Source organism: Barbus barbus, assembly GCF_936440315.1.
Source record: "Barbus barbus genome assembly, chromosome: 14".
Classification (NCBI taxonomy): Eukaryota; Metazoa; Chordata; class Actinopteri; order Cypriniformes; family Cyprinidae; genus Barbus; species Barbus barbus.
The window spans coordinates 75570-92890 of NC_136742.1; positions in this window are offsets into that span (position 1 = coordinate 75570).

The following is a 17321-nucleotide window of genomic DNA, read 5'->3' on the forward strand; positions in this document are numbered from 1 at the left end:
ATCTTTAGTGTATAAATATTTTTCAAATTATGTTCAAATAAACAACTAAATACTTGAAATTGTTTAAGTTGTGGGCCCTGAATCTATAATCTATGGAAGTTTAACGTTTAAAATGGAATTATGGAAATAAATAAACTTTTCCATGATATTACATTTTTTTTGGAAAGGGTCTGTAAATTCTGAAAGAAAATGTGATCACTGCTAGGTGCTTAATGACAAAATGCAATAAGGACAGTCATTCATGTGGCTGCATGCATATGTACTTTTAATAAGGTAATTTGGATATTAATGTCACAATTTTCTCATGAATCCTCTAGGTTATGTTGGAAGAAGAAAACGAGGAGAGATGCAAGGCTTTTACTCTGAAAACACCCATCCAGGGTTTTGCAGTGATTGGTGCAGCTGCTGGAGAGTGACAATTTGTTCAATCAACCAGTTCCAGTCTAAAAGCCTAGTTAAACATATAACTAATCTTTCTTTCTAACTTTTCTTTCTTTAATTTCTTTCTTTCTAGCTAATCTTTTTTTCTTTCTAACTAATCTTTTTCTTTCTAACCTGTCTAACTTTTCTTTCTTTTTAACTAATTTTCTTCTACTAATCTTAATTATGTATCTGAACTGATAAGAATGTAAATGTTCCTTGAAATGCAATGTAAATTACTTTGGATAAAAGCATCTGCCAAATGCATAAATGTAAATGTGTCCATCCATCCATGGTCATATTAAAAAATGCTTAATCAATGTGGTAAACCATACTAGAAACATGGTAAATCATGTTAAACCATGGTAGAACATTTAAAAAAAAATTCAAACTTTCTGTCTTGGCTTTTTCAAGCGAACTTAAAGTTTGTCTGCGAACTTTATCTAGTTCAGGATTGTTGTCGATCATTCTGATTTCAGAACAACAAATACCAAATCTGTTTCAAAAGTTACAGCTGTTTTATTAAACATTGACAAAATTTAAGAACTGCAAATGTAAAACGGAACTTAAATGATAGCAAGATATGATTTTAAATAAAGTTCATTGATGAAACAATGTTCTTTTTTTCTTTTAGACAGGACTTTCATATTGTAAGTTAAATGAATGTTATATTTAATGAATATTCAATATGATTACACAGTTATTTCTTTCTGTATATATATATTTCATTATTTAACAAACATGTACACTATTTAAGTACTAAAATGTTATATAAATTGCTATAATTTATTTGCCTGGATAAAAGCGGCATCCACCTCCGACTTCAGGTTATAAGCAGCAGCTGACGTCTGGTTTTATTGGCAGGTACCGGTGTGGTGAATTATTTTTTTATTGACAATGATTTACAGACAACAATAGCTGCATAAAATCAGTTTCTTCAGAATAGGATACAGAGAAAATATAGCCAGAGGGAGCAGCTCTTAATACAAACAGGATATATGTAGTCTTAGTAATAAAAATAAGGATGATTTATAAAGGGAAAAAATAAATAGTCAAATAGATAAACGGTAAGAAATTATAATATAAGGGGAGAATTCAGTCTTTGTTCAACTATTTATCTCAGTTGGGAAGTGTTTTAGGGTTTCATATATTTTTTTGTGCTTTAGAACCTTTCAGAGTTTTTAAGGATTTTAAATACAGTTTAAATTCATTAAAAAAATAATAATTGGGAGATGCTTTCACAATACGACATTTGTGAATGAAAAATTTAGCATACAATTGTACTAGTACAGAGCTCATCACCCTTGCTTTTCAATATCAATCCAAATGTTATGTCGTCACTGGAGATAGAGGTTGGGAATGAAGACATCTGTTGCTTAACCCATTTATGTATATCACACCAAAATATATGTATCACATTACATGAGAAAAACACATGGTCCGTAGTTTCGACATCATTTTCACACAATGTACATGAATTATCATCTATACCAAAGCGAAGTCTCAGTAATTCTTTAGAGAGGTTTGAAGTGTGTTTCTTTCACTTTGGGAGATACATTGATAGATACATTGTTCTTAATTTAGTAATTGAATCTTTATCAAAGTTTTGTAGGATGTTATTTTTATTTTGCCTTTCTAATAAACAATTTCTTTTTCAATTTCAATTTTTCAAATTCAGTTTGTTTGGAATGGCATTGGTTAGGTAAATTCAACCTAGTATTGATAGGTCCCTCTGTAGCGATATATTTAGTCTTGACTTGCATTCTTTAATTTTATTAAATTCAGAAGTTGGCTTTGTTTTTGGTCCTTAAGGTAAATCCCCAGGTAATTTCTGCTTTAATAGGGATATTACAGATGTCTTTCAGTGAAGTGTCGTGTACAGCCAGCAATTCACACTTTTTTAAGTTTAATGTTAGGCCGGAGGCTTTGGAGAATTTTTCAATTTTGGCAGTAGTTGGTGTGGTGAAGTATTGAGTCCCATCGAGTTATTGGGTCCCACCTAAGTACCCCAATATGCCTGATCTCACAATTCCTGATGTAATCAATCAAACTTTAATTAATGTAATAATATTTCATTTTTGTCCTGATTATTTGTATAGTTAAAGTGAAAGAACTAACATATTTAAGTATGTTTTGGAAGATTGTTAGTTGTTATTAAGCAATATGCTGCTGTTATGCTATCAGAGAATGTAGACGGGCTCTGCTACTATCCAAGCCAATTAAAAAACACGAAAGAAATGTTTGAAGAAATGTTCACAATCTATAGCTTTGGTTATATAGTATATGAAATATACTGTATAATTTAAAAGATATTAATGGTCGTTATAACGTAGTTCAAACAACTTATAAAATAAAGTGATATCTGATTTGTAATCAGGCACTAAAGCGGTTACCCATAAAACGTGCTTTGAACCTATTAACCAGTCTGAATGCTTGGGTCCTTAGCTGGGACCCAATAACTCGGTGGGACCTATAGTGGGTGGGACCAAAGAACTTATAGGCTACCAGAGAATGTCTAATATTGGTGGGACTCAATACTTCTGCATTAGCCTACCTATCGCCACCTATCGTCCTTCCGGATACATACTGCAACTTCCCACTATTCTATATTGGAGGGGAGAAAAAATTAGGCTACACCCTTAATTTATTTTACTAGCCTAAATGTTTTGTTATGGAGGAATCAACCATTGTGGAAATTGAGGTGTAGGCCTGTATACTGTACACTGTAGTCTCTGAGGTGTATAATTGTAAATGTTGCAGAAATTACTTGCCTTTTTGATGTTGTTGATTGGCTACTTCCTCAATATAGACGTTTTATTATTTACCATTTGTGAATTGAAACTGTTCTCAAATCTTTTAACTCTGCCTTTACTCTATATTTTCCTGCACTGAATAACATGCTACTATCTCACTGATTCTACACCCTTCACTAAGCCGTTGAATAGGCTAGTAGCCTATAGGCATATAGTCAAACTTGCATGTCTCAGACTAAATAGGCCCTACATAGGCTACTACTCTTTTCTCATACCTGAAAATATTATTTAGTATCCAATCAATCTGCATCATAGCCTACCATGCATGCACCCATGTATTTAATTAATATAAACGTGCGATTAGTCGACTAATTGCTTAAATAAATTACTAGCCTACTAGTTGACTACAAAAATCTTTAGTCTTATATGGCAACTCTAATCAATACATTTATTTGACATTTTTTACTTATTATTTATTGGATAGTAACTATCCAGTTATTTACATTAGTTGAGTTAACATATATAGGCTAATTGGTAAATGAACGAAAAAAAAAGGTTAAATTAATATGCTAACCATGTATTTCTGCATTGCTTGTTCCTACACGAAAAGGACTGTTTTAAAGGTGACAATCCTTTATACGTGAAGATTATACTGTATCTTGAAGATTGTTGTATTGTATCTTCTGTTATAAAGATGAAGATTGACATTTCATTAATTAAAAATAATAAGCACATAATATTGTAACAAAAAAAACAAAAAAAAAAGTTATGTTCTGTTATGAATTATGACTACTTTTTGTATTTTCTATACCCTAATTTTATCTCTAGGTAATGGATATATATATATATATATATATATACATACTTTTTTTAAAGGGCCTCATTTTCCCTGGACCCGCTACAATTGAGAATCACGTTAAGCATGCACGCTAAGACAATTTGAAGTATTCCACTTAATACATAATAAAACAATATACAATAATTAACAACGTATCGCTTGCTGTTCTAGTGAGGACGGGCCGAAAAAAAATATTCCTCCAATTTATACCCACCCCACCACATAGACCACAATTCTCTCTCTACACAACTTTAATAGTTGGGAATGCATTGCTGTACTATTTACTACATCTCACAATCCATAGTAGCCTATTGTTTATACAATTGTTATTTCCCTGTCGACAGGTGATATAACGGATTGCACTTTATGGACTTTTTATTGCACTTATATTGTAAGATTCTCTGATGTTATTTCGTTGTTATTTATAACAATGACAAAAAAATAAAGAAAAAATAAAGGACAAACAATATTTAAGACGCTTTTATCAAAAAAATTAACAAAGCAATTCGTCATATGTCAGTCATAATTGTAACGTACAGACAGAGGCGGTCAGATCCATGTGCAGCACTTTATTTCAGCTCAAACACAAGCAGACATAAACTCCGGCATACAGTTAAACAAGGGGCAATCCAGTAACTCGTAGTGAAAACAGGCTGAGGTCGAGGCAGGCAGCACAGGTTCATGAACAGTCCAAAAAGCAGGCAAGGGTCAAGAGTCCAGAGAAACACAGAATACTAAAACAAGGAACAAAGCTCAGAGATATACGCTTACAGTGTAACAGGACTTCACAAAGGACAACCAAGGCTTAAATCAGAGAAGCTATAACAAGCATAAACTAAAACAGGTGAAAGACATAAAGCATAATCAGTCCAGGTAAAGCCATAAGATTAAATGATAAATAGAGAATGGCTCACGCGGGCACTCCAGCCGCTGATTGTCACATAAATACAGGTTAGACAATAATAATACAGGGTTTAATTTGATTATCACAAATAAACAAGATTTTGACGCATATCCATGTTTGTGCGGAGTGGAGCGCGCACTGCGTGGCACGGAGGCGTGGGCGCGAACACTTGTATTTTCCTATCAACAGTGGAAACAACTTAAAATGCTCATAATTTATGGTCATATTATAGAAAATAATAATACATAATTCGCAACTACTTTTATTTGAGTAAACTCACAATAACAAGAAAACGTTTTGATTTCGTAAAATAAAAGAAAACAATCAGGCGTCTAAAAAATGAACGGAAACAAAATAAAGCTTGAAATGTCCAATTTTAAACGAACAAATTAGAATCGAAAGCAAATCTGATAATCCGCATGAACGGTGCATTTCTATCTAAAGGCGCATCTGCTTTACAGCAGAGATGGAGATATGTTTGCAGCCGACACTGATTTAGAAAATACTAGTTTATTAATAAAAACAATTAAAATGCCTCGTTATTTTTTCAGACACATTTATTATCATTAGCCTATAAACCACCTATAAATCAGCTCTCTGTATGGTTCCAGAGATGGCTCTTCTCATTCAGCACTGCGGGAAAATAATTTGGCCTTAGAAATCCAGTAAAATCAAAAAAAAAAATCCATATTAATTTGTGAATATTTTAAATGTTTAATAAAGGGGCAAAACGTCATAAACAAAAGTCAAATAATAGTTTACAAACTATTTTAAAAAAAGTATACAGTCGTTTTTTTTTTTCACCACAGGTGACTTATATATAAAAAATAGTAGCCTATTTTTCAATTCTATTCTTCTATTTAAAGGATCTACCAAAGTGCTGTAGCCTAGGCCTTTTAAAATTATATCAAAAAACACAATAACAACCCCAACAATAAGCTATAAAAATGCAATAGCCTATATCAAGTTTGTTTCTTCATATTTCTATCTTTGTGGGCGCATTTGGCCCTCAAAATGTGGGTTAAACAACACACACACAATATCCTATATATAAATCACAGACGCAGACATCACGTTATAAGACAGACGCAAGTGTCACGTTCATTGAGACGAGTGCATGTTGCAAAGTCATATTAAAGAACCGATTGCAACCGCTGGCACACTGCACTGAGCCATGTTGAGTAGGGTGTTAAATACGTGTTAGAGAAAAAAATAATTAATAACTTCACTGCCACACGTGAATGACGCGTGACGTCTGACTCGACACTTCACTGCCACGCGTGATTTACGTGACGTCTGCGTCACGTCTGCGTCTTAAAATGAATGGAATAAATAGCAGAAAGAAAAAAAAAATAAGACGTTGAGTGAGACGTTCATTGAGACGAGTGCATGTAGCAAAGTCATATTAAAGAGCCGATCGGAACGCCATACTTCACGTTCAGAGAGAGATTGTTGTCACTGCACCACCCGGCCAGGCGGCTCACCTCGCTCCTGTAGTTTGTCTCATCTCTGTTGCTGATGAGACCCACCACAGTCGTGTCATCCGCAAACTTAATGAAAATGTTGGAGTTGTGTGATGGTGTGCAGTCGTGGGTCAGCAGAGTGAAGAGGAGGGGGCTCAGCACACATCCTTGGGGGGCCCCAGTGTTCAGTGTGATGGTGCTGGATGTGTTACTGCCGACCCGTACTGCTTGAGGTCTCCCGGTCAGGAAGTCCAACAGCCAGTTGCACAGAGAGGTATTGAGCCCCAGCTGGGCCAGTTTGTGAGTGAGCTGTTGAGGGATGATTGTGTTGAATGCTGAACTGAAGTCTATGAACAGCATCCTGACATATGAGTCTTTTTTCTCCAGATGTGTGAGGGCTGGGTGGAGGGCAGTGGCGATGGCATCATCGGTTGAGCGGTTGGACTTATATGCAAACTGGAAGGGGTCCAGGGAGGGGGGGAGGACAGACTTGATGTGGTGCAAGACTAGCCGTTCAAAGCACTTCATGAGGATGGGAGTGAGTGCTATTGGACGGTAGTCATTGAAGCAGGATGGAGATGACTTCTTAGGGACTGGAATGATGGTGGTAGCTTTGAAGCATGTGGGGACAACAGCCTGATTTAGTGAGATGTTGAAGATGTCTGTGAAGACCTCAGTGAGTTCCACTGCACAGTCTCTCAGTACACGCCCAGGAATGTTGTCAGGACCTGGAGCTTTGCGTGCATTGATCCTGCTGAGGGATCTCCTCACACTGTCCGGGGACAGCGTCATCACCTGGTCACCGGGAGGAGGTGGAGTCTTCTGTGCAGTGGTGCTGTTTTGTGCCTCAAAGCGAGCAAAGAAGGCATTCAGCTCGTTCAGCAGGGGGATGGTGTTGTCACAGGTCTGTGGTGGGGGCTTGTAATCCGTAATGGTCTGTATCCCCTGCCACAGGCTCCGCGTGACTCTGCTGTAGCTGAAACGATGGGCTATCCTCCTGGAGTACTGTCTCTTGGCCTCTTTGATGCCGCGGGATAGGTTGGCCCTAGCTGTCTTCAGGCCCTCCTCATCTCCAGCTCTAAAGACAGCGTTCCGAGCCTTCAGAAGTCTGTAGACCTCCCCTGTCATCCACGGCTTCTGGTTGGCCCGGACAGTGATGGACTTTGTGACTGTTACATCATCAATGCACTTGGAGATGTAGGCAGTAACAGTCTCTGAGTACTCTTGGAGGTCTGTAGTATTGTTGTATGTGGCAGCCTGTTTAAACATATTCCAGTCAGTGGTGTCAAAGCAGTCTTGAAGTGCCTCTGACGACCCTTCCGGCCACACTTGAATCTGTTTGTGAACTGGTTTGGTGACTTTAACGAGCGGTCTGTATGCAGGCATTAGCATGACAGTGATGTGGTCTGAGGCTCCGAGGTGGGGGAGGGGGAGGGCCTTGTAAGCTCCTCTCTGGGTGGTGTAAACAAAGTCCAGAGTGTTTTTTCCCCTTGTTGGAAAGTCTATGTGTTGGTGAATTTTTGGGAACACACTCTTTAAGTCTGCGTGATTGAAATCCCCAGCCAAGATAAGAAAAGCATCTGGGTGGGCTGTCTGCTGCTCACTGGTGTGCTGGTACAGATCATTTAGCGCCTCACTCCTGATGTTGTTGCTGGAGCTGGGAGGGATGTATACAGCAACGAGCAGTATGGCTGTATATTCCCTCGGTAGATAGAACGGCCGGCACTTAATAATCATAAACTCCACCAGGGGTGAGCAGTGTTTGCAGACCACAACAGCTTCGCGACACCATGCATCATTGATGTAAACACAAAGCCCGCCGCCGTGGATCTTACCTCCCTCGACGAGAGCTCTGTCAGCTCGATAGCATGTTAGCTGGTCGAGCTGTATGGCACAGTCCGGTACACTGTTGTTAAGCCATGTTTCCGTAAACACAAAAACACAACAGTCTCTTACAGTCCTCTGAGTAGAGCGGAGTAGTCGGATGTAGTCCAGTTTATTGTCCAAAGAGCGTACGTTCGCCAGTACGATGGTGGGGATAGCTGGCTTGTGTGGCTTGGCCGCTAGCCTAGCTCGGATACCTCCGCGCTTACCCCTCTTCTGCTTCCTCTCACGCTGCTTGTAGCGCCTCCGCTGTGGGCGAGATGCAGTAGTGGGGGTCGGTGATGGAGAAGGCCTTCGGAGCAGACCGAGGTCCCGCAGCTCTTCAGTGTGCGCGGAGTTTAACTCTAAAAATGTGGTTCTGCCGACATCGAGCAGAAACTCACGACTGTATGCGCGCATAAAGACAGGTAGACGAGACGAAGATGTGCAAAAACATTGCGACTTACAAGACAAAAAACACGAAAACACCGGTTTGTCGGGAGAGAGAGAAGCTGCTGCGACTGCGCGCGCCGCCATCTTGGGTTATTATCCAATCATTCTGGATTGGATTAAATGAAATGTAAACAAAGGAATATTCATCCTTATTACAACGTTATTGTTTCGCTGGACTAAAAGTGCTCGCTGGGATGTTGTTCTGTGGACCCTTACCTGTCTAACTAAACTGGGATTTCAGCAGTGGACGCGTTTGTGACTCGTTATTACAATGAATCTGGTACGTACTGCTTTTTTATTCTGCATGTTTTGATGTGTACTGCTTACGCAAATGTAGCAAATACATTCCTTATAAGCTTTCCATCGGAAAACAGCGATCTGTTGTCGATGCTTGAGGCTTAGACCTTCAGAATGATATATAGTTTGTCAAGATTAATGATATTCTTTCACGTTAAATTCATTCATAAACATTAAACTAGTGGGGGAAAAAACGTTTCAGTGCGTCGTCGCTCTGGCAAACGTTAACAGGTTAAAGACAGTTTTGCCAAAGTTCTACCAACAAGTGAACTTTGCAACAAGGGGAAACAACACACTGGACTTTGTTTACACAACAGTAAAGAACTCTTACAAGGCTGTACCCCGCCCCTGTCATGTCCTCCGTCTCCTCTAAAGAATCACTCTTGAAGCCTTGGGGTTTTGATGCCAGAATTTAGATTTTATTATCAGAGACAATAAAACCGAGAGACACTGCAGCGAATCTACCGAATCTGTGTTCATTCCTCTTAAATAGTTTTTCCCCTAAGGCGTGTTCTATACATTTCCTATAGCATTATTGTTTCTAAGAAACAGTCTCCATCTGTTTCCTAGAGCAGACAATCGCCCCTCTGTATGTTACGTTAAGTGAAGAGACATGACTTTGTCAAAACAGGATGAGCAGTTTTACTTTAAACCATACGTCTGCACATTCCATTCTTCTGCAGGCCTCTACACATGTAGACAGATACACTTTTACAATAGTAGAATAACTTGATGCATACGTGGCTATATTCGCATTGATTACACTTGATTCATTTATATTTTGATTAATAAAACTGCTACTCCCCCACCTCGGGTACTCAGACCACATCACTGTTATGCTAATCCCAGCATATAGACCACTTCTCAAACTCGCCAAACCGGTTCAAAAGCAGATAACAGTATGGCCAGACAATGCCATCTCAGCACTGCAGGACTGCTTCCAGGACACAGACTGGAACATGTTTAAAGAGGCAGCCACCTACAACAACCACACAGACCTGCATGAGTACATTGAAACTGTGACTGCTTACATCAAAAAGTGCACTGATGATGTGACAGTCACCAAGACCATCACCACACGTGCAAACCAGAAGCCATGGATGACAGCAGAGGTTCGTGGGCTGCTAAAGACCAGAGATGAAGCATTCAGATCAGGAGATAAAGCAGCCCTCAAAACAGCAAGAGCCAGTCTGTCCTGTGGTATCAAAAATGCAAAACGGTCATACGCTCAAACAATCAACAATCACTTCACAGACAGCAGAGACACACGGAGCCCGTGGCAAGCCATTCAGATCATCACTGACTACAAGCCCCCGCCACAGGCCTGTGATGAGGACACATCCCTCCCCGATGCACTCAATCACTTTTATTCACGGTTTGAAATGCAGAATGACACACCTGCAGAAAAACTGCTCACACCACCCAACGACCAGGCGCTCTGTCTGTCTCCAGCCCACGTAAGGAAGACCCTATCTAGGATTAACCCATGCAAGGCTGCGGGACCTGACAACATACCTGGCCGTCTTCTGAGAGACTGTGCTGCACAGCCGACAGATGTCCTAACAGATATCTTCAACACCTCGCTGAGCCAAGCAGTCGTCCCTACGTGTTTCAAATCCACAACAATCATAATGGTAAATGACTACCTGTCTAAATGACTACTGTTCCATAGCACTGACTCCAATCATGATGAAGTGCTTTGAGAGGTTAGTCATGCACAACATCAAAACCAGCCTCCCCAACACACTCGACCCGCTCCAGTTTGCATACCGTCCAAACCGCTCTACGGACGATGCAATTTCCTCCACCCTCCACCTGGCTCTTACCCACCTAGAAAATAAAAACTCCTATGTTAGAATGCTGTTCATTGACTTCAGCTCGGCATTCAACACAATAATCCCACAACAGCTCATAAATAAATTAAACCTGCTGGGCCTTAACAATTCCCTGTGTAATTGGATCCTGGACTTTCTAACCATAAGACCTCAGTCAGTCCGTGTCGGCCACAACACCTCGAGCTCTACCACACTGAGCACAGGGGCCCCACAAGGCTGTGTGCTCAGCCCGCTGCTCTTCACACTGCTGACCCACGACTGCACTGCCAAGTTCAGCTCCAACCACATCATCAAGTTTGCTGATGACACAACAGTGGTAGGTCTCATCAGCAACAATGATGAAACGCACTATAAAGAGGAAGTGGTACAGCTGGCTGAATGGTGTGGCACTAACAATCTTTCCCTCAATGTGGAGAAGACAAAGGAGGTTGTGATGGACTTCAGAAGAAACTCCGTTGACCACCCCCCACTGACCATCGACAGTTTGACTGTGGAGCGAGTCAGCAGCATTTCAATTCATTACAAATTCCTGGGGGTGCACATCACAGAGGATCTCACCTGGACCACCAACACCATGTCACTCTCCAAAAAGGCACAACAGCGTCTACACTTTATCCGCCAGCTGAAAAGAGCAAGTCTCCCTCCACCCATCCTCACCACATTCTACAGAGGCACCATTGAGAGTGTGCTGACCAGCTGCATCACTGTCTGGTATGGGAACTGCAGTGCTGCTGACCGCAAGACCCTCCAGCGGACAGTGAACACAGCTGCAAAGATCATCGGTGCCCCTCTCCCCTCCATCCTGGACATTTTCCTTACACGATGCTCCAGCAAAACCAACAGCATTGTGAAGTACTCCACCCATCCCTCCCACAGTCTCTTCCAGCTCCTACCATCAGGAAGACGGTACCGGAGCATCAGAGCCCGCTCCGCCAGACTGCTCAACAGCTTTTTCCTCCAGGCTGTGAGAGCCCTGAACTCAAACCACCCCACCCCCTCTGAAAGCCCATGCAAACCTGTTGAAACATGAACTTGAACTTGAACTGTATTAAGGATTGTAAAGAGATGGACTAATGAGACAGAGCGGGTTTTACAAGCCTGTCTCGACCTTACTGATTAGAGTGTTTTTGAAGCTGCTGATGATCTGGACGAGCTCACAGAGACTGTAACATCATACATCAGTTTCTGTGAGGATGTGCGCATTCCTACCAGGATTCATCTAACATATAACAATGACAAAGTGTTGTTCACTGCAAAACTCAGACAGCTCTGTCAGGCCAAAGAAAATGCTTACAGGAATTTGGACAGAGTCTTGTATAAACAGGCCAAATACACACTGGAAAAGGAGATCAGAGTGGCAAAGAGGAATTATTCCTTAACTTATCGGAATAATTCCTCTTTGGCTTCAGTGTGGAAACGTCTGAAAGACATCACAAATTACAAGACACCATCCCTCAGCACTGTGGAGAATCAACAACTGGCCGAAGATCTTAATGAGTTCTATTGTAGGTTTGAAAAAACACCATTCACGCCTCCTGCAACCCCCCTCTCCCCCACACCTGAACTGCAGATAACAGAAGATGACGTACGCCAGGTCTTCAAAAAGAACAAGAGAAGGAAGGCACCAGGCCCAGACGGTGTGACACCAGCCTGTCTGAAATCCTGTGCTGACCAGCTGGCCCCATCTTCACACAGATCTTCAACAGATCACTGGAGCTGTGCGAAGTCCCCTCATGCTTCAAACGCTCCACCATCATCCCCGTCCCAAAGAAACCCAAGATAACAGGACTTAACGACTACAGACCTGTGGCTCTAACATCTGTGGTCATGAAGTCACACTGCATGAATATTCAGAGTTTCCCGCTCTTGTCACGTATTGTTTTAAAAAGCACACTTGATTTTTATTTACTTTGGGTCCTAATTAGTCGAAGACCAGCACATTAACTATTGTTCAGTGCTGCTTACTTTAGAAAGCAGTAAAAGTGCCCCTTCCCATGCCCAAAACCAGTCGTCTGTGGATGAGAGTATTAAACAAGGAATGGTGGGACGTTGTCCTGCTCCACTTCACATACTCTGAGTGAAAGCATCGTATTAGAATGACTGGACACTCATTTATGACACTTTTATTCACCGGGAAGAACAGCTCGTTCCGTGCGTCATACGTCATTACGCTATTTTTACGTCACTGCACATATGCGCAGTACTTTCCAGTTTCAGTTTTCAATCTGATCAAGTGTTTACATGTCCTCTCGTTCGGATTACAAATGGAATAAACCACCCCTTACAATCCGATCAAAATTTTAATCAGATCTGGCCAATTCAATCCGATTGACGTGTTTACATGTGACTTTTTTATTCCGATTGTGCTTCTAGTCCTATTACGATCGGATTATTAGGGTCCATGTAAACACAGCTAGTGTCTAAATCAGGGGTGCCCAAACTCAGTCCTGGAGGGCCAATGTTCTGCAGACTTTAGCTCCAACTTGCCTCAACACACCTGCCAGGAAGTTTCTAGTATGCCACTACAGAGGCCAGACTCCCTCAGAATATATGCAAGCGAATGTGGAGCTTAGAATTCAGAATTTCTCAGATCGACTCATCTGTGCAAGCACGTGGCTACTCTCTCACAAATCCTAAATCTGAAAAACAATGAGTTAGATCAGGTCGCCGATTTCTTAGGGCATGATATCCTCATCCACCGTGACTATTACAGCCTGCCAGAAGCCACTGCTCAGCTTTCTAAAATATCAAAGCTACTGTTAGCCATGGAAAGGGGCTGCCTTCTTAATCAAGGCAAAACGCTTGATGGCATTGAGAAGGTCCATCCTAGTGTGGTTTGCATGGAGGGTCTTTTACACTCACAGGGAGTTTTAAGGAAACTCATATCTGAAATATGTCTTGTTCACTCTAGGATGTAGTGTCATTTGGTATGTTTCACAAATGGGGTGTGATTGTGTTATTTGTCTTCTGAATGCAGATGTTTTTCATGTTCTGAATTTCATTTTTCATTGAAGATGAGATCAATATGATGGATTCTGATGGCAGTGATCCTGAAGAAAGTGATTCTGATGATGATGCTCTTGCTGGAGCTGCAGGAGACTCCAGTAATGCTGGAATGTGTCAAATAAGTTGTTGTTTCAATATAATCAAAGTCAAAAATTGTATTCTATTGGTTCAGCATTTCTAACACAATATTACTAAAATTAGGGATGCACCAGTATTCTATTGGTATCTGTAGGGATGTGCCCAAATCCGATATACAGTATTCGGAAAGGTAATGATTTGTACTATGGCAACCCTAAAGGGAATAAATACGATATATACGAGATATACACGCAAAATATATTTCAGTGCTTTCTTTCACAATTATATTGTTGGGTAATTGTCCTTTATATAAATTGCGGCATCAGGGAGCCATTATTAATATGCAGGACATTTAAATCACTTTTGAGATTCGCGATCACACACAGCCTACACTTAAATTAAAAATCACTCAGAATTACTATAGGCAACAGTAATAATCAAAAGATGGACATTTATTATCAAGCAAGAACACAAAGAACACACAAAATACAAGACACATTGAATTTATTTGGGTGAATACAGCATAGTTTACAACATTACATACATTTAAACTTGTTTAATACGCATTTTAGACATAAAAATGTAACATTTGATAGTAGCATTTTAATTTAAGTCTATTCAACTGTAATCGCTTTTTACCGAAATAGTGCTAATTCTTGTGCCAGTGTGTCGCCGATATCTCAGCCGGTGAAGAGCTGCTGTTGGCGGGAGTACTGATATTAGAGAACATTATTACAATAAATTAAACTCAGTATTATAACAAATAAAATCCATTTATGTTATGCAAGGCAATAGGCATTTCTATTGTGCGAAACAACAGACCGTTGCTGAGACAGCTGACTGACATCTCATCCTTATGTTGCATTGCGTAAAATAATAAAATTTACATCACAGTAAAGACTTTATAAATTAAATAAAATCTATACAAACCATTATTTCTTGAGGAAGTGCACCAAATTGGCAGCGCTGTGAACCGCTTTCTCCTGTAGAGGACTCAAAATCCCGCTCTGACTGTAACCAAAGTAACTCAGTAGCTGCTGGCCTGGGTTGTTGCATAGGAGACAGACTGAACCCAGCAGTTGGGTAGGAAAAAAAATAAGCCAGAGTTTAAAATGACTTAGCAACTAGTTACAGAAAAACTACCCAGCACCTGGGTAAAAAACAACCCAGCGGGCTGAACCCAGCACTTGGCTTAAAAAAATAACCCAGCATTTTTTAGAGTGTACTACGTGCCACACATTTCACAAGATTAGATGTTTGTGAGTGGGGCTCAGGATCTGAAAATCATTCGCCATTGTCCTATCAGTCATCTCTCATTACCTCTCTCTGTTTATGTGGTAAGTGACATTTTATGTACTGTAATATAACAGGCAACTGCTAGCAAGCGGCTAACCATGTCCCTTTTGTGGCTCAGTAGAACACATTATTCGTTTTATGTGCCTTTCCGAATACGGATTTGCTATTTGGGCACATCCATGGGTATCTGGCTGTACCAATAGGTTGAGACTTATCACGTTAAGGCAAAAACTGATAAATGACTGTTTGAAAAAGAAATGTTTAACAGGCCAAGTCCTTCAGAATGAATGAATATATATATATATATATATATATATATATATATATATATAGTGCCCTCCAGAAGTATTGGAACAGTAAAGACAAAATTGCTCTGTTAGCTGTGAAGTCAAGACATTTACAAATATGATTAAAAGATGAATATGAGACAAAACTACAGAATGTCACATTTTATTATTGGGTGATTCAACACATAGATGTTTTACCAGCTAAGAAGTTCAGCACTTTTTTATAGTTTCATCCCTCTATCTGATGTGAGCATAAGTATTGGAACAGTTGCCTCACGGGTCTTTCTAAGTGATCAGCTGTGTCCCGTTGCATTAATTCTTCAGATATTAAAAGCAGGGAATGTGTCGTATCAGTTATATACATTACTTCTGTATTCTGAATTTTGCATTCGATGATGACACACACAAACCAAAATGAAGATCAGGGAGCTGACTTTGAAAGAAAAGCAAGCCATTTGGATGCTAAAAGAAAATAGGAAGTCAATTAGAGCTCTAGCAAAAACAAAGGGCATGGAGAAATCAAGAGTTTCGAAACCACCAGAAACACCAACAACGACCTGATTGGCTGAGAAAACAACAGTAGTTGATGACAGACAAATCATAAAATCTGTGAAAATGAATCCTAAAAGATGTGTCTGTAAAATCCCCAACAACTTCCAGAAGGCTGGGGTGATGCTCTGACAATCTACTGTCCTCAGGAGACTTTGACACAGAATTACAGATGCTACACAGCAAGATGCAAACCTCTGACCAGCACCAAAAATAGAAAGGCAAGATTAACGTTTGCAAAAAAGCACAAAGGTGAGCCAGAAGAGTTTTGAAACTGTGTTTATGGACCAATGAGACAAAGATTAACCTTTATCTAAGTGATGGGAAAGCAGAAATGTGGAGAAAAAAGGGAACTGCAATGATCCAAAGCATACAGCCTCATCTTTAAAGTATGGTGGAGGTGGTGTTGTGGCAGGGGCATGCATGGCTGCCTCTGGAACAGGCCCTCTCAACTTTACTGATGACTTCATGTATGATGACAGTAGCAGAATGAATTTGGAAGGGTACAAAACAATCTTGCCTACCAGTATTCAAGAAAATGCCACCAGATGCATTGCGAAGTGCTTCATATTGCATCAAGACAATGACCCAAAACACTCTGCCAGTTTGCCAGTTCAGTCAATGAATTGATCAAATAAATGGAAAGTCTTAGATTGCACAAGTCAATCTCCAGATTTAAATCTGATTGAACATGAATTTCAGCAGCTGAAGAGGAGAGTAAAGGCAGAAACTCCCCAAAACAAGCAACAATTGGAATCAGCTGCATTAAAGGCTGGGAAAAGCATTTCAAAGGATGAGACCAAGAGTCTGGTGATGTGTATGAGTCACAGACTCACTGCTGTGATTGTGTGCAAGGGATCTGTAACAAAATAATAGCTTTTAATCTTTTATATAATTTGTCTTTACTGTTCCAATACTTATGGAGGGCACTGTATATAATATAATATAATATCATATAAATTATTATTTTTTTATTAATGTTTCTTCTGAGATTTGAATGAATGAATGAATGAATGATGCATTTATTTAGCGCATTTATTGTGTATTGCCGTACACCCAAAGCACTTTACAATCATGTGGGGGTCTCTCCTCAACCACCACCTGATCATTATATGACTGATTTTCTGCAGGTGTTTAGAAGATGCCCATTGAGAGCACCACTGAAGTTACCAGAGGTTTAAATCCTTTTGACCGATGTAGATACTGATGCCGATATATTTCCTTTTGTTTGGAAACAACACCAAGTCTCTCCTGTGCAGAAATTATAAGCAAACTATTT